We start from the raw sequence: 22,316 nt of genomic DNA, 5'->3' as shown, positions 1-22,316 counted from the left end.
GTATTCCAACCACTGGTTTGACTTCATCATCCAAGTGCAATTTGCTAGAATAAACAGTGCAGGAAAAGGAAAAGCTAGACCATGGTTATGCCTGAGATTGAGCTAATAATTGCCCCACACTCTAGTATTTGCTGCACAAAGTAGTCATTGTAGACTGTCATCATTTCTTCTTTGTAGTGTTTACTGGATCATTTAACTGAGTAAAGCACATGTACTCCACACAGAAAATACACAGTTCATTCCACACATTTTTTTAAAGTGTTACAGTTTATTAATTCTTATGAAAAAGTCACAAAATCACCATAGATAAAGTCATCACAAAATCTTTATTCCTTCAGCTTTTTGCCAGCACTAACATTGGCTTTGGTAGTTCCCCTGAACTTCTTCATTCTGTTGTTACACTCCTTTTGCTGTTGTGTTGAGATCTTTTTCTTATACAGGCCATGTATTGCAAGTCAATGTTTGGGTTCATTTTTTTTTAACATAATCTAAGGAATCACAAATCTTACCAAAGTCCATTGTCTTGCCACTGCCAAAATGGGTTCTAAATCCAAATACAAAGTGACATCAGGAATCGTCTAGCACATTGTGGCTAGTTTTTTCCAAATCTCTGTGGAACAGTTGCCTTCCTAGAGTGGAACACATCAATGACCATTTGTTCCCTCTGAAGTGGTCGGTTAGTCATGAACTTCCTGGTACAAATAGTACTGTGTCATTCATTGTATCAGCTGATTGATACAAAAAGAAAAATGCTACTATATTGCTATAAATCTCAAATAAAATATAATTCAATTCAACTGAGACAAAAGGTATAAAGAGTGATACCTGGGGCTGGCATTGTGGCACAGCAGTTTAAAGCCCTGCCCTGAAGTGCTGGCATCCCATATGGGTGCCAGTTCTAGTTTTGGCTGCTCCTCTTCAGATCCAGCCCTCTGCTGTGGCCTGGGAAAGCAGTAGAAGGTGGCCCAAGTGCTTGGGCCCCTGTGCCCATGTGGGAGACCCAGAAGAAGCCCCTGGCTCCTGGCTTTGGATCAGCTCAGCTCCAGCAGTTGTGGCCATCTGGGGAGTGAACCAGCAGATGGAAGACCTCTCTTTCTGTTTCTATCTCTTTGTGTAACTCTTTCAAATAAATAAAATAAATCTTTAAAAAAAAAAGAGTGATACCTTATTCATAAAGTTACAGTTCACAAATAAGATAAAATAGCTGTGATTTTTTATATACTTTCACAGCAGTCTCGTATTCACAAGAACTAATCTGATGAAAGCAAGTTGATATTACAAAAACAATACTATGACAGATAAATTTGGCATGTTCTTACTGTGAATGAACAGATCAAACATAGTAAAAAGTTTCATAAAATAAGATTCTACTAGTTAACCTTCAAGTACTAAGAAAAAAATCTGTTGTTTCTCAAAACAAATTTTGTGCATGTTACAATCACTGATCAGCATGCAATATTGAAATTATGGCAAAAAATAGAATACATATATATGATTATACTTTGGATAATTCATGGAAGAATGGAACTAAAGATGTGTTTTGAAATACATTTATAATTTTAATAACATAAGTATTTCATACAAAATTCAAAAATTTGTTGTATGCATGGATTTCAAAATTCCATTTCCAGGGCCAGCACTGTGGCATAGTAAATGATGCCTACATCCTCCAAAAAAAGAAAAGCCTAGGACTGCATGGCTTTACTGCTGAATTCTACCAGACATTTAAAGAACTAGTTCCAATTCTTCTCAAGCTATTCAAAATAATTGAAAAGGAGGGAATTCTCCCAAGTTCTTTCTATGAAGCCAGCATTACCTTAATTCCTAAACCTGAAAAAGACACAACTGAGAAAGAGAACTACAGACCAATTTCCCATGAACACAAAAGCAAAAATCCTGTATAAAACTCTAGCCAAACAAGTCCAACAACACATCAGAAAAATCATTTACCCCAACCAAGTGGGATTTATCTCTGGTATGCATGGATTGTTCAATATTCAAAAATCAGTAGGAGACAAGATGGTGGAATAAGAAGGGAGCTTACTGACAGTCGAGGAGAAGACAGATTAATAAAAGTGAAGATAGTGTAGTCTCAGGGAAGAATTAGGGAAAAAAAGCAGAGGAAACTCTTCCGTAATTAGAGGGACATGGTAGACCTACGTGGAGGGCACAGGTACCCACAGCTTGGGACTCTAGCTGTTGAGAGGCTCTGCACCAGCACTGGAAAGAGTAGTGAGATAAAACCACAGTAGCCTGAGACACTGGCAGAAAAGTGGCAGGAAGAGCCTAAAGGGAACAAGGCTTGAAGCCCTGTGGGGGAAAAACACCAGCCTAACTAGAGGAGAGAAAAAATAAAAGGGACAGTATGGACATGATTCTGTCTCTCCAATCACCTTACAAAAGCCTAGGAACCAATAGAGCAGGCACCATTTTGGACATACGTAACAGTTGCACCAGCTTGGGGCTGTACCCAACAATCAGCCAAACAGAAAAACCTTACTCTGGTGGGGAGTAATAACAGGAGACTAAGACCTAGTGAATGTGTGGAGCTTATGAACTGGCACAGTAGAAAAAAAAAAAAAAACCTGAGGGTGTGTGGTATAACTCACAGTGTGGCTGAGACTTGAGTAGTCTTAGTGGGAGATGCCACAAGCACAGGCCACACTGGCTACCCAGTGAAAGACATTGCAGGGGAATCTGAGCTTACAGTGAGGAATGCACCGATCTTTTGTGTGGTCCTTGGGACACAGCAGATGAATATTATACCCACAGGGGCTCATGCTCAGGCACTGATTGCCACCAAGGAGAAGAGCTCAGCTGAGCAGAATTACTTACCTTCTGAATAAAAAGAAAAAAAAAGAGGGAGAGAAGATTTACACACCAAACCTGGGTGTGTAACCTTTGGCACACCCTTAACCCTGAAGAACTGAACAGAACTCTCTGGCCACACCTACCACAAGCCTCTAGAGATTTACCAAAAGCAGACAGTCCACTTAATCTGGAGACATAGTATAATGAAAAAAGACACCACAGCAAGAAAAAAAAAAAAAAAAAGAAGAAACCAAAGAATATATCCACAATGCCAAAGAACAAACACAAAAACTGAGGAAATAAGAACAAGGAAGACACCATGATGCTCCCAAATGAACGTGACACTCCAATACAAGAATATGAAGATGAGATAGAAGAAATGGAAGATATAGAATGCAAAAAATGTATGATCAGAACACTTACAAATTATCAAAAACAAATGCATGAACTACAGAAATTCATACAGGACAGGACAGAAAATCTCTCTCGTGGAAATGAAATCTTAAGGAGGAATCAAAATGAAATGAGGAATTTAATAGAACATGAAATTGAGATATTGAAGAGAAATCAAAATGAAATGAAGAATTTAATAGAACAAAGGAAAAACATTTGAGAGCCTTAAAAACAGAATCAGTGAGGTAGAAAAGAGAATATCTGACCTAGAAGACAGAGCACAGGAAAGTATACAGTCAAACCAAAGAAAAGAAGAGGAAATTAGAAATCTAAAAAAGATTGTTGGGAATCTACAGGATACTATTTAAAAAACTAACAATCGGGTTCTAGGAGTTCCTGAAGACATGGAGAGAGAGAAAGGATTAGAAGGCCTTTTTAGTGAGATACTAGCAGAAAACTTCCCAGGTTTGGAGAAGGAAAGAGACATCCAAGTACAAAAAGCACATAGAACCCCCAATAAACAAGATCCAAAGAGATCCTCATCATGACACGTTGTAATTAAATTCACCACAGTGAAACATAAAGAAAAGATTCTAAAATATGCAAGAGAGAAACATCAGATTACTCTCAGAGGATCTCCAATTAGACTCACAGCTGACTTCTCATCAAATACCCTATAGGCTAGGAGGGAATGGCTAGATATAGCCCAAGTACTAAGAGAAAAAAACTGCCATCCCAGAATATTATATCCTTCAAAGCTCTCATTTGTGAATGAAGGTGAAATAAAGACCTTTCATAGCAAACAAAGAATTTGTCACCACTCGTCCAGCCCTGCAAAAGATGCTTAAAGATGTGTTACACACAGAAACACAGAAACATGGCCATCAATATGAAAGAAGGTAAAGGAAGAAAATTTCCCAGTAAAAGATCACAGGAAGTTCAAAGCACATATTAGAAATATCTTTGAAAAATTGCAGGGCAAAGTCACTACTAATCAACAGTCACTTGAATGTTAATGACCTCAACTCCCAGTTAAAAGACACAGACTGGCTGAATGGATTAAAAAACAAAACCCATATATTTTCTGCTTACAAGAAACACATCTTTCCAGCAAAGATGCATGCAGATTGAATGTGAAAAGTTGGAAAAAGATATCCCATGCCAACAGAAACCAAAAAAGAGCTGGCATAGCCATCTTAATATCAGACAAAATAAACTTTAACACAAAAACTGTTAAGAGAGACAAAGAGAGGCACTATATAATGATTAAGGGATCAGTTTCAACAGGGAGAGGTAACTATTATAAACGTACATGCACCTGATTACAGGGCACCGGGTTATTTAAAAGATATGTTAAGGAACTTAAAGGGAGACTTAGACTCCAATACAATAGTATTGGGGGACTTCAATACTCCACTTTCAGCAATAGACAGATCAACCTGACAGAAGACCAACAAGGAAACAGCAGATTTAATCGGCACTACAGACCAAATGGGTCTAACAGATATCTTCAGAACTTTTCATCCTACACTTGAGGAATACACATTTTTCTCAGCAGTACATGGAACCTACTCTAGGACTGGCCACATACTAGGCCATAAAGCAAGTCTCAGCAAATTCAAAAGAACTGAGATCATACCATGCATCTTCTCAGACCACAGTGGAATGAAGCTGGAAATTAGCAACTCAGGAATCCCTAGAGCATATGCAAACACATGGAGACTGAACAACATGCTCCTGAATGAACAATGAGTCATACAAGAAATCAAAAGAGAAATCAAAAACTTTCTGAAAGCAAATGAGGATAACAACACAACATATCAAAACTTATGGGATACAGCAAAAGCAATGTTAAGAGGAAATTTTATAGCAATAGGTGCCTACATCAAGAAATTGGAAAGGCACCACGTGGATGAGCTATAAATGCATCTCAAAGATCTAGAAAAACTGCAGCAAACAAGACCCAAAACTAGTAGGAGAAGAGAAATAATTAAAATTAGAGAAGAAATCAACAGAACTGAATCCCCCCCAAAATTACAAAAGATCAGCAAAATGAAGAGCTGTTTTTTTGGAAAAAAAAATTGACACCCCATTGGCCCAACTAACTCAAAAAATAAAAGACCCAAATCAATAAAATCAGAGATGAAAAAAGGAAACGTAACAACAGACACCACAGAAATAAAAAGAGTCATCAGAAATTACTACAAAGAGTTGTATGCCAGCAAACAGGGAAATCTATCACAAATGGGCAGATTCCTGGAAACATACAACCTACCTAAATTGAACCATGAAGACATAGGATACATAAACAGACCCATAACTGAGACAGAAATTGAATCAGTAGTAAAGGCCCTCCAAAGAAAGAAAAGCCCAGGACTAGATGGATTCACTGCTGAATTCTACCAGACATTTAAAGAAGAACTAGCTCCAATTCTTCTCAAACTATTCAGAACAATCCAAAAAGAGGGAATCCTCCCGAATTCTTTCTGTGAAGTCAGCATCACCTTAATTCCTAAACTTGAAAAAGATACAGTATTGAAAGAGAATTACAGACCAATTTCCCTGATGAACATAGACACAAAAATCCTCAATAAAATTCTGGCCAATAGAATGCAACAACAGGTCAGAAAGATCATCCATCCAGACCAAGTGGGATTTATCCCTGGTATGCAGGGATCATTCAATGTAGGTAATTTAATCAACATGATACACTACATTAACAAACTGCAGAAGAAAACCATATGATTATCTCAATAGATGTAGAGAAAGCATTCGATAAAATAAACATCCTTTCATGATGAAAACTCTAAGCAAATTGGGTCTAGAAGGATCATTCCTCAATACAATCAAAGAAATTTATGAAAAACCCACGGCCAACATCCTATTGAATGGGGAAAAGTTGGAAGCATTTCCACTGAGATCTGGTACCAGACAGGGATGCTCACTCTCATCACTGTTATTCAATATAGTACTAGATTTTGAGCCAGAAACATTAGACAAGAAAAAGAAAATAAAGGGATACAAATTGGGAAGGAAGAAGTCAAACTATCCCTCTTTGCAGATGATATGATTCTTTATTTAGGGGATCCAAAGCAATCTACTAAGAGACTCCTGGAACTCAAAGAAGATTTTGACAAAGTAGCAGAATATAAAATCAATGCACAAAAATCAACAGCCTTTGTATACACTGGAAATACCATGGCCGAGAATGAACTGCTAAGATCAATCCCATTTACAATAGCTACAAAAACAATCAAATAGCTTGGAATAAACTTAACCAAGGATGTCAAAGATCTTTACAATGAGAATTACAAAATCTTAAAGAAAGAAATAGAAGAGGATACCAAAAATTGGAAAAATCTTCCATGCTCATGGATTGGAAGAATCAATATCATCAAAATGTCCATTCTCCCAAAAGCAATTTATAGATTCAATGTGATACCAATCAAAATACCAAAGACATTCTTCTCAGATCTGGAAAAAGATGCTGAAATTCATATGGAGATGCAGGAGACCTCGAATAGCTAAAGCAATCTTGTACAACAAAAACAAATCCAGTGGCATCACAATACCAGATTTCAGGACATACTACAGGGCAGTTATAATCAAAACAGCATGGTACTGGTACAGAAACAGATGAATAGACCAATGGAACAGAATTGAAACACCAGAAATCAACCCAAACATCTACAGCCAACTTATATTTGATCAAGGATCTAAAACCAATTCCTGGAGCAAGGACAGTCTATTCAATAAATGGTGCTGGAAAAACTGGATTTCCATGTGCAGAAGCATGAAGCAAGACCCCTACCTTTCACCTTACACAAAAATCCACTCAACATGGACTGAAGATCTAAATCTATGACCTGACATCATCAAATTATTAGAGAACATTGGAGAAACCATGCAAGATATAGGCACAGGCAAAGACTTCTTGGAAAAGACCTGGGAGGCACAGGCAGTCAAAGCCAAAATCAACTATAGGGATTGCATCAAATTGAGAAGTTTCTGTACTGCAAAAGGAACAGTCAGGAAAGTGAAGAGGCAACCAACACAACAGGAAAAAATATTTGCAAACTATGCAACATATAAAGGATTAATAACCAGAATCTGCACAGAGATCAAGAAACTCCACAAAAACAAAACAAACAACCCACTTAAGAGATGGGCCTAGGATCTCAATAGACATTTTTCAGGTGAAGAAATCCAAATAGGCAACAGACATATCAAAAAATGTTCAGGATCATCAGGGAAATGCAAATCAAAACCACAATGAGGTTTCACCTCACCCCAGTTAGATTGGCTCACATTCAGAAATCTACCAACAACAGATGCTGGCAAGGATGTGGGGAAAAAGGGACACTAACCCACTGTTGGTGGGAATGCAAACTGGTAAAGCCACTATGGAAGACAGTTTGGAGAGTCCTCAGAAACCTGAATATAACCCTACCATACAACCCAGCCATTCCACTCCTTGGAATTTACCCAAAGGAAATTAAATTGGCAAATAAAAGAGCTGTCTGCACCTTAATGTTTATTGCAGCTCACTTCACAATAGCTAAGACCTGGAATCAACCCAAATGCCCATCCATAGTAGACTAGATAAAGAAATTATGGGACATGTACTCTATAGAATACTATACAGCAGTAAAAAACCACTGAAATCAGGTCATTTGCAATAAAATGAAGGAATCTGGAAAACATCATGCTGAGTGAAATAAGCCAGTCCCCAGGGGACAAATATCATATGTTCTCCTGATTGTTGACAACTAACCGAGCACCAAAAAGGAAACCTGTTAAAGTGAAATGGACACTATGAGAAACAATGACTTGATCAGCCCTTGTCCTGATTTTTGAGGAACATTTACTACTTTATTCCTTTTAGTATTTTTTTGTTCTACTTAATTCCATTGGTTGAACTCTGTAATTAACACACAATTATTCTTAGGTATTTAAATTTAACTGAAAAGTGATCCCTGTTAAATATATGAGTGGGAATAAGAAAGGGAAGAGATGTGCAGTTCAGCACATGCTCAATCAGACTTACCCCCAATGGTAGAGCTAGAAACATGCCAGGGGATTCCAATTCAATCCCATCAAGGTGACATGTACCAATGCCATCTCACTAGTCAAAGTGATCAGCTTCAGTTCACAATTGATCACAATGATAGGATTAAGTGTCAAAGGGATCACATAAACAAAACTAGTGTCTGCTAATACTAACTGATAAAATTAAAAAGGAGAGAACAATCCAACATGGGAAGCGGGATACACAGCAGACTCAGAATGGCAGATGTCCTAAACAGCACTCTGGCTTCAGAATTAGTCCTTAAGGCATTCGGATCTGGCTAAAAAGCCCGTGAGAGTATTTCAGGCATGGAAAGCCAAGACATTCTGACAAAAAATAACCTAAATGAAAGATCTCTGTGAGTTAGATCACAGCAGAAAGAATGGGCCATCAAAGAAGGAGGTACCTTTCTCTGAAGGGAGGAGAGAACTTCCACTTTGTCTATGACCTTGTCTAAAAAAGATCAGAGTTTGCGAACTCAAGAGGCATCCATAGCCTTGGCAGCTCATGACAAGAGCCTCGGGTGATTACTGAGGCCATAAACAAGAGTGTCAATTGTTAAATTTCAACAGGAGTCACTGTGCACTTACTCCCCATGTAGGATCTCTGTCCTTAATGTGTTGTACTATGTGAATTAATGGTATAAATAGTACTCAAACAGTACTTTATACTTTGTGTTTCTGTGTGGGTGCAAATTATTGAAATCTTTACTTAGTATATACTAAACTGATCTTATGTATATAAGCATAATTGAAAATGAATCTTGATGTGAATGGAATGGGAGAGGGAATGGGAGATGGGATGGTTGTGGATGGGAGGGTAGTTATGTGGGGGAAAGCCACTATAATCCAAAAGCTGTACTTTGGAAATTTATATTTATTAAAAAAAGCTAAAAACAATATCAGAGAACCCAAGATGTGCTACACTTGAAGTTCTCATTTCCTGGCTCAGTTACTAAAACAGCAAAGAAGAAACCCTTGAATAGAATTAGACTCATATTCACCCTACTTCTTGGAACAATTTAAATACCTTAAGAAAAGCTAGAGGTCAGAATCAAATAACCCTGCTCTCTAAACTTTTAAGCTACAGGAGCTGACTGACAAACTGAGTAAGTCTCCAACTAAATGCAAACTGTAAAAAAAAAAAAAAGTTGCAACATGGAAAATTACAAAGACAGGCTGAAAAACTCTAAGAGCAGAGTTCAAAAATAAAAGATCAAAACTTCTTGTCAACTTTTTTCCTAACAAAACCTGGTTGTTTTAACATTAACATGTAGGACCAAATTCTAACTTCATGTCAATGTGCCTTTTGTATTAATGCTCTCAATTTCCAGAAACTCATGTGGCCAATTCCATGATAACCTCAGCCAATCTACCACAAATCTACAACACTTTATATTTTCCTCAGCTGATTGTCCTGTTTTGTTCCTCTTTCTCCATGCCAAACACCATTATACTTTAGGACAAATATTACTTTTTCCTTTATTCAAAACATATCTCTTATATTCCATAACTTCACTAAAAGTATGTCTGTGTATCATAGTTTTTTAACCTTTGCTCTTAATTTTGGTTACCATATACTTGTTAGAATTATTCCTTATTCTAAGTAACTTAATTTCTAGCAAAAGCTTAGTAAACAATTTTGAACTGACATACTTCAATAATTGATGAAAGCACAGTTATTTATAGGCCCAGTGCCTTTTATAGAATTTAAGATGTCAAGAGTTCATGAATTTACATTTAGGAACATTTACCTCTTTCAGAGGTTAATATGGTAATGCACAGCTATAGTAAAAATGCTGGTCCTTACTAGCACTTCTTGCAGGCTTGTGCCAGGTGCTTGGTTGAGGGATCTACACACCTTAACCTTTTTGATCCTCATCACAGCTTTCTGGGGCTTTAACTTTGGTTATCTCTACTTCTCAGTTAAGACATGACAGACATGCCCTGAGTAACTTCCCCTCAGTCACATAGGAGATGCATGATGGAGTCAGAAATGAAACCCAGGCAGTCTGCTACATACACATACATATATACACATACACAGGCATGTACATATTCCTCAGTCTGCTATATGTACACATGCATATATAGACACATACATATGTGTTCCTCACATCAAATAATAAAGAGCAATTTTTCCAGTAGCCAACGTGACAACTTAAACTCATAATGTTTAAAAGCCATAAAACTTACAAATTGAAGATTTCAATGAGATTGGCTTGTACCTGCATTGTGTTATCTCTGGTCAGTGTTTTCAGTACCCAGAATAATGCTGACAGAAGTACCATGGCCTTCCCGTTGGGCATTTTGCACTGTCAAGTGAATTTTAGCAACAAGTGAGCATAAATTCTAACATGATAAAAAGCTTCAGAATATTAGATAATATTAAATTACCATGTGTAAAATGTTTACGGAAAATATGTATCATGACAAAGCCATGCATGGATTATCAAAAAAACAAATGTACAACTTTTCTTCCCACAAACTTTTTCAAGTACAATCATGTTGCTCCTGGCATTATTTAAAGTAATTAGAAAAAAAAAAAAACTATCAAATAACAGATAACTCTTCCAAAGCCAAGAAACACTCCTTTAATGAGCCAGAGTGTTCTGCCCCAATTCAGTCCTACAAGGTGACCACAAGCCAAAAAAGGTTTCATTCTCAGCCTAAGTCAAATTCTCCATTTTCTCAAATGCCTTATCAACCCAGTTTTCTTTCAGGTAATCTCCCTCTCGAATCCCAATATCCTGGAGACCTTTCTTGAAGTTTCCTAATTAACACTGCACTCATGCTCCAGTCCTTTCAGAAAGATCCTCCTCCCAAACTCTCCTTTCCCCCACTTTTCCCAAGGATTTTCCACAGGCCCCATCTCACATATCCCATGCATCCCTGCTATGGCTCTTGCAAAAGTCATCTGCTTTCAGCAATAATATTCTTCCCTTTTCCTATCTATCCTCGGATGGAGACATACACAAACATATTCTCCCGTCTCCCAGCTCTTCCAAGGCACCAAACGCTCCCCCAGAGTTTCCCTCCAGTGCTGTCGACCTTGGTCCTGCACTCTAAACACCGACCTTTTGCTCAGTCTTTCAAATCCAGAAGTGCTGGGGTTTTACTCTTTGCCAACAGCACATGGCTTTCCTTCCAGGTCTACCTTCCATGCCGCCACATCCAAGTCTTATCGGTCCCTGATTTCCTGCAGAACCCCAGAGAAAGCCAGTCCCCAATATCCCTTCTGCCCCTCCTGTCTCTGTGGCCCCTAATTCTCCTGTAGGCACCCTCAGACCCCAGATTTCTCCCCATACATGCGGCCCCTCTCTGCTGTGGGACAGAGGCCCACCTCACTGCCTGCAGGGCTTGGGGGTCCCTTCCCTTCACCTTGATGCCCCCAGGCTGCTGACAGCATCAGTCCGGCCGGACTGACTCACCTGCTGCTCCTGTCCAGGAGGAAGGCACAGCCGGCCAGGTTAAGCCAACACCGAGCAGCATCTGAAACTCGGAGACGAGCACGTCGTTGTTGAACTTCGGTATCACTTCCAGGTCCAGCTCCAGCCCCGTGTCCTCCAGGGCCCGGCCGACTCCAGCCACTTCTCCTTCTCACGTCTGAGCCTCTGCCGCTGGGACCCCAAGAGGCCTGCTGCCAGCAGACGCTGCGACTGCACTCCACTGAGGTAGGCCCTAGATCTGTCACTGCCTCAAAGATAAACGCAGTCACAAATCAGCTCCACAGCCCAGCGCCGTGGCCACGACCTCTGCTGCAGTCCCAGGCTCCCCCACGGCAGCCCCAGGCTTCCTCACCACACAGAAGCCTGAGGTCTAACTTCGCCCCCACCGCCGCTGGGCCCACGCTCAGCGCCCGTTGTTTGACCACCGCGGCCGCCATCTTCCCACGCTCAACATTGCCTCCTCCCCACACTTCCTCGCTTCCAATGCTGCAGCCTGCCAGGACTCATGGCCGCCACCGTCACAGCCTCCCCGCTGTTCGTCGCCGCCCTACTCTTCCTGGCCGTGGCCGCCGCCCCACTCTTCAGGGCAGCCCCACTCTTCATGGACTCGGCCTTCGCCAACGTCCAGAATTCGTAGTTGCTACTTCTGCCGCTTGGTGACGCAGCACGTACTGCGCAAGCGCCACACGCCCGGCCCCGCCCCTTCCTCCTGGTCTCACTCGCCCCCCTCGTACCTTCACTTTCACCTGTCCCGTGGACGCCATGGAGTTGACTGTCGGAGAGCTTTTCCCTTCCCACTGACCCGGGGGCATAGGGCCCTCTTCTGACATTTCTAAGTAGTAAACTTCTACTTCATAGATGTGGTTCAGTTGTCTTGACTCACACTGAATCTAACTTTACTGATGGTCAGAACTCTCCTAGAGCGGCCACCTGGTAGGAATAAGCTAGAAACAGATCAGACAAGTCTCCAAGGCATCTGGAAATCTTAATACGTGTCCTGTAAAAGGAACACCTGGTCGTTGGCTGCATACTCCCCTGGGCCCTCCGTTCCCTCTGTGACGTATCCTGCCTGGTGGCCAGGGTTCTGTGTGAACTCCTGCATGCTCCTAGACACGGTGTGCACTGCAATGTCACTAGATGGTGGACAGTATCATTCCCATCCTCTGATGGGACCACTGTTGTATATGCAGTCTGTTGGCGACTGAAACATTGGCACGTGGTGACTGTTTTCTTAGAAGTTCTGTAATGGAGGTTAAAAGCTCCCAGGTGTGTGAGTATCCAGGCCATACCAATTGGGGTTGAGTGGTGGAAACAGGCCCTCGGGGCACATGACTTTCTGTAATTCTTCTCTGATCATTTTCAATGTATGTATATACTGTATTTATTCATTCCCAAATGAAAATTGTGTTTAGAGACATCACAGAGAACAGGACAAAACTATCTGAATTGTTTGTTATAGCCTCCTTTAAGTCAGAAGTTTGTGTTGCTTGTGTTTAACTTCCTAATTCTCAAATAAGAGTTTTTGAAGCTGCTGATCCTTTCTTCCATAGTACAATGGTAATTGATAAGACAAACAATCATAGTTTTAATTATATACATGCATATTTAGAGATGTTTTTGAATATGTATTTTTGGCACAATCCACCCTAATTGATCCTTCGAGCTGTTAAAATTTCTTGTTTCACAGTATAGTTGAGAGTGCTTTCCAACACAGATTTTCAACTCTTTCATGTTCATAGAGACAAAATATATTATAAAATCTCCTTTTGTTGCAGCTATACTTCACAATAAAAACAATCTACACACCACTTGAATATCCCTATTTTGAATTTTTTATGTGTTTGTACATAAAGATTGAAATGACAACAAAGAAAACTAGGTTAAAGTAAATGTCAAAGGGGCCAGCACTGTGGTGCAGTGGGTTAATGCCCTGGCCTGACGCGCAAGCATTCCATATGGGTGCTGGTTTTAGTCTCGGCTGCTCTACTTCCAATCCAGCTCTCTGCTATGGCCTGGGAAAGCAGTAGATCATGGCCCAAGTCCTTGGGCCCCTGCACCTGTGTGGGAGACCAGAGGAAGCTCCTGGCTCCTGGCTTCGAATCGGAGCAGCTCCGGCCATAGCATCCATTTGGACAGTGAACCAGCAGATGGAAGACCTTTCTCTCTGTTTCTCCTTCTCACTGTCTGTAACTCTAACTCTCAAATAAATAAATAAAATCTTTTAAAAAAAAAGTAAATGTCAAAGCACATTGTCATGCTCTAGTACTTAACAATCTGATTAAAGAAAAGTTAATAAAAGTCATAGCTTTTTAAAATTACAATTGTTTGAAATATTAATTTTTAATAACTTACATGTGCATGAAACTTTTGAGGACCTTCCTCTTACATACAATGGTAGAGCAAAGCCTGAACATCTGCATATTGTAATAAAAGGATAGAAGTGCACTATGCATGAAGCACTTCACTAAAGAGCCTGAAGGCATAAGATTCTAATGTTAACAATTTGGAAAAGAGTGTCACTGGGCCAGCATTGTGGTATAGCAGGTTAAGCCATTGCTTGCAAAGCCAGAGACCCATATGGGTGCTAGCTCCTTTGTGGCCACTCCACTTCTGATCCAGCCCCCATGTGTGAGGCCTGGATGAAACTCCTGGCTCCTGGCTTCAGTCTGGCCCAGCCCTGGCCATTGTGGCCATTTGTGGAGTGAACCAGCTGAGGGAGATTTCTATCTCTCTATTTCTCCCTATCGCTCTATAAGTTTGCCTTTCAAATACACAGATAAATATTTTAAGAAGGAAAAGAGTGGCATTTTCAAACTCAAAGAGAAAAGGAGTTTGCCTACATTTTATATGGTAGTTGATATGGCTACATTATTGGCTGCACTTGTTAATTCTAAATCACTATACATACATTCTGAAGCAGAATTATGTGAAGGGAATTAAGATTCTCACTGTTAAGGAGGGAGTAGAGATGATGAGTAAGGAAGAATAAAGCATGTAATATTGAACTAAATATATAGTATAAATTCATGTTTTCTTAATATAGATATGTTACCAAAAGCAAGGTAAAGTTTCTCTCTGCTTGCAAACCAATATTTAAGAGTCAAGAACTGATGCATGAAAGCAGGTTAATTCAAGAAGCCAGAAATGTTGGGAGAAGGAGCATGTGATTTTCACCAAGACAATCGCAGCATCTCAGGGTAGCAGGATTGTTTCAGATGAGACCAGAATGGGGAATCAGGAATAAGGGGCATCAATGATAGGCCCTGCTGCATGTTGGGCTCTGGCCAGAAAATAAGGGGGCTGGTCAGAGTCAAAGAGGTTAAGTTTGAGCCTGTAGTCACAAACCCCAGCCTCTGGTCCTGCTGACTGGGGTAGGCTATATTACTTGGCAAATTCAGCTGAGTTTCTCAAGATCATATTCTAAAATCCTTAAGCAGGCATAACTTCTTTCTTAAGCATAAGTTTAGTCACAAAGACAACAGTTTTTACAAAGCAAAATGGAGTCATCTGGGCTATTATCACAGTTAAAATGCTACATGTAAAATCTTTACTGCTATGTGTATTATAATGAAGAGTAAGATTCTGGTGTTTTTTTTTTTTTTTAATTTTAACTGGGGCATCTTTGAAGCCTCACCCAAGGGACTTCTACTACTTTTCTACATCTAGGGAGGCTGTTAAGAAAACCCAAGTGTTCCTTCTTTGCACCAGTAGGAGTTCAAGTCAAACACAGGTCCTTCATCCCAGCCCAAATTGTAACCCTTACAAAACCAGAAACAAATCTCCTTCCCCTGCTATTTCAAGTTATGTGTTTGAACCTCCTGGGAAGCCACTCTTCTCTCTCCAGAAATTCATTTTGTGTGAAATAACACATAACAAATTCTCATAGTCTCTTTATGTGTGTGTGTGCACACATGGAATCATTGTTCTCCATATCCAAACAAATTTTGAGAGTCATGTTTGTTTCTACACAATGGCAATAACATGTATCCACATAGGTTACTTAATATGGTTACTCCTGCTATTAGCTGAGTGGGCCTAAAAGTAACTTGTTCTCTGTAACAACATGCATACCTCATAATCCGATCCTCAAGTCTCATGCCATTCTCCAATTAAAGGCACCCAAACTCTTCAGGTGAATGACTGAGTTAAGATGAGGCAAGTAATATACAAAGTAAGCCAGGAACATCTTGCAGCACTAGAAATAAAGAAGTGCTAAAAAGAAATGGTTGTGAGTATGGCCAAGGATACAGAAACCAATTGAAAAACCTCCTGATGGCCAAAGTTGGAATATGTCCATAAGAAAGTAAATGAAATATCATTGGAATATACCCAAGATATAAAATAGCTATCTATAAATCTATACTTATAGAAACAACTGGATGCATAAATAATATGACAGAGTATAAAAACCCTATGCAGAAGAGTTTAGATAATTTACATGTCAACTCTGCTGTCATGGAGAAATTACAGCATTCCAAACTGCTAGTGTAAGCTGTTCAAAATAGTCTTCATCTAAAAGTAACAGATGTAGCCAGTGTTGTTGTGCAGCAAGTTAAGCTGCTGTGAGCAATGCTACCATCCCATATTAGAGTACTGATTTGATTCCCAGCTACTCCACTTCCAATCCAGCTTCCTGATAATATGCTTCCCCAGGTTGGGGATGGGAAGGGCAACAGAAGATGGGTCAAGCATTTGGACTCCTGCCTTCAATGTAAGAGACCCGGGTAGAGTTCTAAGCTATTGGCTTCAGCCTATAGTAACCTTGGCTGCTGCAGGCATTTAGGGAGTGAAATATTTCTGCCTATTGCCAAGTTGGTCCAGCTACCCCTGTGTGTTTGGAGATAAAAATCTACTCAGAGACAGATTCAGGTGGAAACAACATGAGGGCCAGGGGACTGCAGATTCACAGGTCTGAGCCCTGCCTTTCAATGTTCATATACTTTTATTTGCTTTACATGGATCAGGGTTGAGGGTCAGGTAGCCCAAACAATCCCTTGTGTAGGCATATCTGTTCCCTAGGGCTATGGCCTTTTGCATGCTCTAGGTCGGCCTCTGCAGCCACAAGTCTTGCCTGTTTCTCCCTGCCTCCAACCTTTCACATACATTTTAGAAAACCAAGAATTTTTCAGAAGTGGTTGTTAAGAGAATGACAAGTCAGCTACTAAAATGTTCAAAGCACGAGGGAGGGAGTAGTTGGTGATGGAATATGATGCCATCACCTTCAATGGCTTCCAATATCTTTATTGCTCATCAATGAAGTTTGATACTGTTTTTCAATGAAATATTTTCATTTTTCCCAACTTGAACTCATTCATCAATTCAGACTCTTAAGGAAGAAGCTTGAATAATAGAAAAAGTAGAAACATGGTAATATGTGGCCTTACTATTTCCCTGGGAGCTATATCACAGTGCTAAGATAATGTCCAGCACCTGGAATTATTACATAGATACTCAATTAATATTTATTGAATGGCTTTATGATGACAAAAAATGTCAAAATAACCTAAGTGGCCAATAAGTTTAACCTAGCTATGTTTAAGTAGTTATCACATATCTATTTAATGGAACATCACAGAGTCATAAAAAGTATGCTTCCAAAAACTATGAATATATGACATGAAGTGGTGTTTAGTCTGGTGATTAAGGTGCCTGCATCCCATATCAGAGTGTCTGGGTTCAAGTTGCACTCTAGCTCTTGAGTCCAGCTTCCTTAGCCACAGGTGATGGATTAAGTAATTGGATCCTTACACATGAGAGATCTGGAAAGAGTTCTTGGCTTTTGGCTTTCACCCAGCTTATCCTGCATTGTTGCAGGCATTTGGAAAGTGAACCAGTGGATGAGAGTGCTCTGTTTCTGTCGTGTCTCTCAAATAAATAGTAAACATTTTTAAGAGCCAGGATAAAACATTGTAGACACATTATATCTGTGTGAAAAATCAGGATAAGAAAAGGGGTCAAAACTATAAAAGCTGTGGCTTTGGGGGCTGGCACTCTGGTGTAGCGGGTAAAGCTGTCACCTGCAGTGCCAGCATCCCATATGGGCTCCAGTTCGAGTCCCAGCTGCTCCACTTCCAATCCAGCTCTCTGCTATGGCCTGGAAAAACAGTACAAGATGACCCAAGTCCTTAGGCCCCTGCACCCAACATGTAAGACCCAGAAGAAGCTCCTGATTTCAGCTCAGCCCAGCTCCAACCCTTGTGGCCAACTGGGGAGTGAACCAGTGGAAGGAAGACCTCTCTCTTTCTGCCTCTCTTTCTCTCTCCGTGTAACTGAGTTTCGAGTAAATAAATAAACTTTAAAAAAGAAAAATAACTGTGACCTTACCAAGCTCACAAAATCTTGGGCATTTTTTTTTCTTTTTACTTCAATCTAATACAGCGTGGTTCATTTTGGAAAAAAGGGAAATGCTGAAAAGATCAATAAGAAAAAAAAAAGTACCTCCATCATCCAGAAATGCTGCTACCAATACCCAAATAGGTTCTGCTTTGTGTCTGGCCTTTCCCCACTAAGTCTATTCATTGATATAATCTATTTATGCACAACAGTGTTTAGCATTATAACTTGTTTGCAGCTTTCACTGGAAAAAATAAAGATCAGAGCCACATCTTTACTCAAATTCAAAAACCTCTTGGGGAAGAAGCTATTGAAGAGGGGAAGCCTGCTGGAGAGTGGAGGTGTGGGGGGGTTAGGTCCACCTCCAGTGAAGACTTCAGAAATCTGCCTCCGTGAGGACTTCTGGAGAAGCTGTTCTGCAGGGGCTTAACGAAGTGAAACCTCTGAGTTTTCCACTAAAATGATGTAATCGCCATCCGAAGGGCCAGATAGGCTGCAGCATTCCTGACCTCTGCAGTCCATCCTGCACAAAAGTGACTGCACTCTGAACGGGGGCTGTGGAGAGACCTAGAGAGGTGTCCTCCCCTTTGGAAGTCTCACACTCTGAGCTCTGGGCTGACGCACTGGAGGGTGCAGCTGAAGCCCAGGATGGCTGTGCTAGGGTGCTGAAGAGGGAATTTCAGGGCCCATTGACGGAGTCTGGGGTTCCTTGTCCAGGGAGCTTTCCCAGAGCTGACCACAGAAACCAACAGATGTTGGATGTTTAGAAAGACACAGGTGGATGCTAGGAAATTGTATATGGCAAGGAGGAAACAAAACAGCGACCACCATGAGAAAGGAGCAGGCTGAGGGCTTTCCTAGTGGGCTAGTGAATGGGGCGTCCCGGTCCGGCGGCAAGGGCGCCGCCCGTCGTGTGACTGGGATACATACGAGATGCGTGATGGGCAGCAGCGGGGCCCAGGTCAGAAAAGCGGGGATGGAGAAAGGTGGGTCCATGCACCTCTGGCGGGCGCTTGACCCTTTGCTCCCATTACGGTGCCCACGATTTCCTTCTTTCCTTGAAGAACACCAGATTCGGTGGTGGCAGAGGGCAGGGGTCTAGGGTGCGCGGGCATGCGACCAGAGGGGCAGGATGAAGTGAGCGTCCTGTATCGCGGGGGGTTGGGCGCCGGACTGGGGGCGGGTAGCAAACTTCAAGGTTGAGGACGGGAGCTGCCGCCTGGGGTAGCCCAGAGACCCGGACTCCCAAGCAGGCTGGCGCTGCAGTCGCCTCCAGTGACAAGGCCTGAAGCCAACTAGGGACAACCCGCAGTGCAGCCCAAGGGTTCTGGCCTCCCTCTGGGGCCCGAGCCCGCCCACTGCCAGCCGGAAATGAAAACCGCCTAGGCAGGGACGCGCGGAGCTGGGGTCGCCGGGGTCGCCAGGGTGTCCCAGGCCCTGCGCCGCCCAGGAAGCTGGGTGCTGCGGAGATATGAGTGGGACACAGCAGCCAGTCCTGAGTGGGCAGGGGGCCGTTGGAGGCGACACCGCTGGGATTCCGAGTCTGCCCTTCCTCCAGCTCCTCCCCGCTTCCCTTTCACGTGCGAGGACGCCTCTCGATGTTATCCTCATCGCCGCGGACCTCATCCTTCCCGACCCTGAGTCCAGCCCCGGCATTCTCGCGCTGGGCCATGCTCTGCTCAGCCCATCCTTTGTCTCCTTCCCGCAGACTCCCTTTCCGTTTCCTGTCTCCGGTCCCCATGCAAACTCAACTCTCTCCCGTCCCCGCCTCCCCACCGCCCTCGCTCCCTTCTTCCATCACAGAGCTCCGATCCCTTGTTGGTTCCCGTATCTGTTCCACTATCTCCGCCTCTGGCCATCTTCTAACCAGCGTCTGACACAGACGTCCACCTGTCCCTCGCACCAGGGCAGCCGGCGGCTGTGAGCGCACCTGTCGGCATTGTCCTCGCTCTCTTCAGCGGTCACAGCTTGCAGGTTGATGTCTGCCGGCCACAGACAACACTGTAGCCACTGTCATGGGCAGAGCTGGAGAGACCCAGGTCGTGCTTTGGAGTGAAAAGCATCTCTATGGCCCTGCCCCAGAACCGGATCCACTCACTGCCAGGAACCTGGAATCATCTCCAGAGTCCACATCTCAGGGAGCCTTACTATGACCCAGATTCTCCTCTCCCATATCTATCTGTTGTAGTTGATGACTGCAGCTTGCACCGTGACCTGGGCCACGATGCAGCCTGCTTCACGTCTTCTTAAAGGTACCTGCCCCCAAACCATTGACTCCCTATTCCTCAGCCCTACGCACCCATAAGGTCAAGCCCCAGAACAAATGTTTAGGGAATGAGACTCGCTGTTCACATTTTATTTCGCCAATAGCAACAGGACAATGCCACAAATCGGCAAACCCCACCCCAGCCCCAGCATTCCACTTTGCCTGTCTTGTTTTTTTTTTTTTTTTTTTTTTTTTAAGATTTATTTATTTATTTAAAAAGCAGGTTTCAGAGAGAGAAAGAGAAAGGTCTTCCACTTGCTGGTTCACTCTCTGAATGGCTGCAACAGTCCGAGTTGTGCTGATCTGAAGTCAGGAGCCAGGAGCTTCTTCTGGGTCTCCTACATGGGTGCAGGGGCCCGAGGACTTGGGGCATCTTCCACTACTTTCTCAGGAGGTAGCAGAGACCTGGATCGGAAGTGGAGCAGCCAGGACTCAAACCGGCACCCATGTGGGGTGCCAGCACTGCAGGCGGCGGCTTCACCCACTGCACCACAGTGCCAGCCCTTTGGCTGCCTCTTGCTTCATCAACTTTACCCCTCCAAGTCTGATTCAGGGAGTCTGACATGTTGTTCCTCAAGGTGCTTGACAGGAGACCTGAAGCTTGACAATAATCTGAAGATCGGGAGACATGAGGAAAGCAGAAGGTAAAAGAAAGTGAATGGTTTAGCCTGGCAAGGGAGGCTGGGGTGGGGAGTGCTGCTGGGAGACGCTTGTGTTGAAAGAGGCTCTGTGAAGAGCCTTTCAGTAACTGACTCTCTGAGGGGCAGGTTGGGCAGATTCTGTAGCAGGGGGAAGTTCTGCATGTAGAGAAGGGAGCAGACAGGGCCGTTTGCTCAGTCAGCTGTGGGTGTTTGAGACTATCAGAAGTACTTCAAAAGTTCATGGAAAATGGAGTTAAAAAAGAAATTTACTTTCATACAAAAGATTTTGAAAATCAAGCATAAATTTTTCATCATACACATTTTCCATGAACTATTTGAAGACCTCCGCATACATACTTGAAGGGCTTCAGTGAAATAGGTCAGATGTTTTCCGAGAACTGGGATGGGAAAGTAGTCCTGATGACCTTTCAAGGTCACTCTTTTTTCAATGCTTGTGAGTGTTTCAGACATCCCAGAAATGGTTCTGAAGGCATTGGCAGACATCATTTTTATTCCTCAACACAACCCTGTGAAGTGTATTCCTATTTTGCAGGTAAGAAAACAGAGGCTCAGAAAGGTTATAGTCCCCTCCACCACCCCAGAACACCACCCCAGAATGCCATATCACCTTGGGGCAGGATTCTAGTATGAGCCACACACACAGAGCCTTGGGTCCAGAGGGCCTGGCAAATGGGGCCCATACAGGTCTTTGAACAAGATGTGAAGGGCCATCCTGTAGTGGGATTTTTGTACAGAGACGAGACACCAAAGCCTTTAACAGGAAGTATTTATTATTGTTTATTCCAGCAAAAGGCCCAGGTGGATTTTTATCAGGATGGAGAGCAAAGGTTCTGAGCCAGGGTGTACTGGGAAAGAAACATGGGGAAAGAATTTCCCTTTGAGGCCAGCCTGATCAGACAAAAAAGCAGAAGGAAAAAGAGCCAGGCATTTCTGACAATTTCTCAAATCACAGATGCTAACAAGGATCCTAGTGCCTTTGGAAGGATTCAAGCCCTGCATTGTCATGGGCAAAATCTGCCAAGAGGATTCTAACCCGCTTGTGTAGCCTACCTCAGATTGGTTAATCAGAGGCTGGTGGTGTGGCACAGTGGGTTAACGCCCTGGCCTGAGGCGCTGGCATCCCGTTTGAGCTCTGGTTCGAGACCAGGCTGCTCCACTTCTAATCCAGTTCTCTGCTGTGGCCTGGGAGAGCAGTGGAGGATGGCTCAGGTCCTTAGGCCCCCACACCCATGTGAGAGACCCCAAGGAGGCTCCTGGGTCCTGGCTTCAGATTGGCACAGCTCTGGCAGTTATGGCCAATTAGAGAGTGAACCATCAAATGGAAGACCTCTCTCT

General features: G+C 42.4%; 1 long non-coding RNA gene across 6 annotated transcripts; it reads right to left on the bottom strand.

Moving 5' to 3' along the window:
* Positions 1 to 283: 283 nt before the first annotated feature.
* LOC149127926 (uncharacterized) lies at positions 284 to 12,438 on the bottom strand. 6 transcript variants are annotated; one of them, XR_016230100.1, is made up of 3 exons: positions 11,703 to 12,438; positions 10,468 to 10,586; positions 284 to 629 (listed from the first exon to the last, which is right to left on the bottom strand). It is a non-coding gene; the product is annotated as an uncharacterized LOC149127926 (long non-coding RNA). The 6 variants fall into 6 exon arrangements; XR_016230102.1 differs by having other exon boundaries at positions 284 to 692; positions 10,500 to 10,586; XR_016230101.1 differs by having other exon boundaries at positions 10,500 to 10,586.
* Positions 12,439 to 22,316: the final 9,878 nt, after the last annotated feature.

This window comes from Oryctolagus cuniculus, chromosome 2 (assembly GCF_051225735.1).
Source record: "Oryctolagus cuniculus isolate XC-2025 breed Fujian yellow rabbit chromosome 2, ASM5122573v1, whole genome shotgun sequence".
Taxonomy (NCBI): domain Eukaryota; kingdom Metazoa; phylum Chordata; class Mammalia; order Lagomorpha; family Leporidae; genus Oryctolagus; species Oryctolagus cuniculus.
This window is presented reverse-complemented; position numbering and strand designations above follow the sequence as displayed.